Source organism: Triturus cristatus, unplaced genomic scaffold, assembly GCF_964204655.1.
Source record: "Triturus cristatus unplaced genomic scaffold, aTriCri1.1 SCAFFOLD_335, whole genome shotgun sequence".
Lineage (NCBI taxonomy): Eukaryota > Metazoa > Chordata > Amphibia > Caudata > Salamandridae > Triturus > Triturus cristatus.
This window is the reverse complement of record NW_028187910.1, coordinates 378,522-380,680: the sequence shown is the minus strand read 5'-3', so window position 1 is coordinate 380,680 and position 2,159 is coordinate 378,522. Positions and strand designations below refer to the sequence as shown.

Here is a 2,159-nt window from a genome sequence, read left to right as displayed (position 1 = left end):
TATCCTTCTTTACTTTGGTAGATTTCTTATTCTGTTCTATTCTATAGAATTCTTCCACTGTTTTTTGAACTTGTTCCAACAGCCGCTTACTGTCAGGAATCGTGTCGTTGCTTGTTATTTGTCGTTCGATATCTGTTATCTCTTCAAATAGTTTTTTAAGTTCCTCTGTGGCTATGTCGATACCTAGGACCATCCAGTGCCTAGAGCACGTTGTGCTAATGTAGCTAAAATTTGTGATATATTTGGGAATGTCGGTGAAAATTCCAGGTATGTTCCTGACTTGGAGGCCTGCAGGGATGATATCAGCTTTTAAATACTCAGTGAGCATTCGTATCATAAGTTGTAGCCTGACTGTTTTCTTTTTCGTTTTCTCTAATTGTTCTGGTAATGTGGAGCCTGTTTCTTGAGGAGCATTGGCGGAGTCAGAAAAGAGGGAAGGACCTTCTAAAATCTTTTTAATGTATTCATCGGTGTATAAAGGTGCGTGATCTGACATGACACGAAGTGATGCGAGGGAAAAGGGGAAACAGTTAAGGATATGGTAGTCGGTAGGGAAGGGAAGTGACCCACTCTCTATACAAGAAGGGGAATAGGACTATAAGCCCTTGCAATCCGGCGATTGCGCTTACTATATCAAAGGAGGAACAAGGGCACCCAAAGGAAATAGACAGGGACCTTGGGTAGATACGTATTACAGGAAACAGTGGTCCCTGAAACCAAACGATAGAGCAGAAAATGAATATAGTCAAAATTGAAACTATATTTTAGCCAGTGTCCAGCCGGGCATGGCAACTTTAATAAGTAGAAATTCTTGACAGTGAACAGGGAAATGTAAGTAGAATTCGGTGGGACACAAGCCTGTATCCTCTGACTTACATACCGAGTAAACAGAAAATGACAAAACACATTCAGGCAATTACAGTGATGTTTCTGTGACAGATAATGAATAGCGAAACATCTGATATTCAGACTGCCACCTTCACACTATATTACATACAGCAATATTTATGGTGTAGGGTGGGCAACAGAGTCGACGGCGTTTCGATCCTTATGGGAAAGATACAGGATCATCATCAGGACTAAATTAGTTAAATTGCCCTTATTTGGAATGCCTGAGTAAACATTAGACATAAGGCAAACGTACAACCAACATAAATGTGGAAAAAACATAATAAAGGGGAGGGAAGGGAAAAAAATGGAAAATAATAATCAATCAGTTGGTGGTTACAATAAAAACAATACATTTCGCATCAACCAGGTACTGCGTCAGATCAGGTGCTCATTCAGGTGTGCATTCTTATGTAAAAGTGACATCGCAAGTGGTTGTTTTATGGCGACTAATGTCTAAACAGAAATATGAAAGATAGGCGATTTCAAAGGTTACGTTAGAAATTTGTTAAATTAAAAAAGACATTTAGGACATCCGTGGTTCGATAGTCACTAGATGCGCGGTACGATGTGGACCCGTGAGGCGTACGAGGACGTTAAGTGAAGAGGGGTGGTGGGGAACGAAGGTGAAGAGGGGATAAGTGAATAGGGAATTACCTCATGTTGCCATGGAGGCAACGAAAAAGATGGCGAATCACGGAAAGGTACCGTTGAGATAAGGGTACGAGTTTACGGTAGGACAATGCCTGTGAAATAATAGAAAAACATAAGAAGGGCGAAGTGTGGAAGTGAATGCGTAGGGCGTGCAGCGAATGAAGGGCTTACCTACGGACATTTGTTCCGGGAGGAAGGACACGGATAGGTCTAATGAAGGAAAGTGAAAGCAATAAATATGGGTCCAAGTATGAGCAGCGGGACATCTGGATCGTGAGTGCTTGGTGGGAGGGCTTACCTCAGTCAACTTGCAGAAATGGGTTCCGTGGCCATGCAGTGTGAACGGACGATGCCGGATCAACTGTGGGGGCAGAAAGGTGAAACTGCCTAATGTAGGTGTTTCAGGTCATGTGAGAAGTCACATGGTGTGGCAGGTCATGTGGGTGGTCACATGGTGTCATGTGACCAAGGAACCACGCCGTGCGAGTGAAGGCAATTGTTGGTAGAACCAAGGCGCCATGTTGGAAGGGTAATAAAATAGTGAAAAAAGTGGCCGGCGATAGCGGGACGAGTGGAAAGAAAAGGAATTTCAGTGAGAAAATGAATAATAAACGCAA

The 2,159-nt window shown here is 42.7% G+C and overlaps 1 long non-coding RNA gene across 1 annotated transcript; it reads right to left on the bottom strand.

Moving 5' to 3' along the window:
* Window positions 1-736: 736 nt before the first annotated feature.
* LOC146770439 (uncharacterized) lies at window positions 737-1,904 on the bottom strand. Its single transcript, XR_014975688.1, has 4 exons — window positions 1,841-1,904; window positions 1,714-1,752; window positions 1,546-1,634; window positions 737-1,112 (listed from the first exon to the last, which is right to left on the bottom strand). It is a non-coding gene; the product is annotated as an uncharacterized LOC146770439 (long non-coding RNA).
* Between the last annotated feature and the right edge of the window lie 255 nt (window positions 1,905-2,159).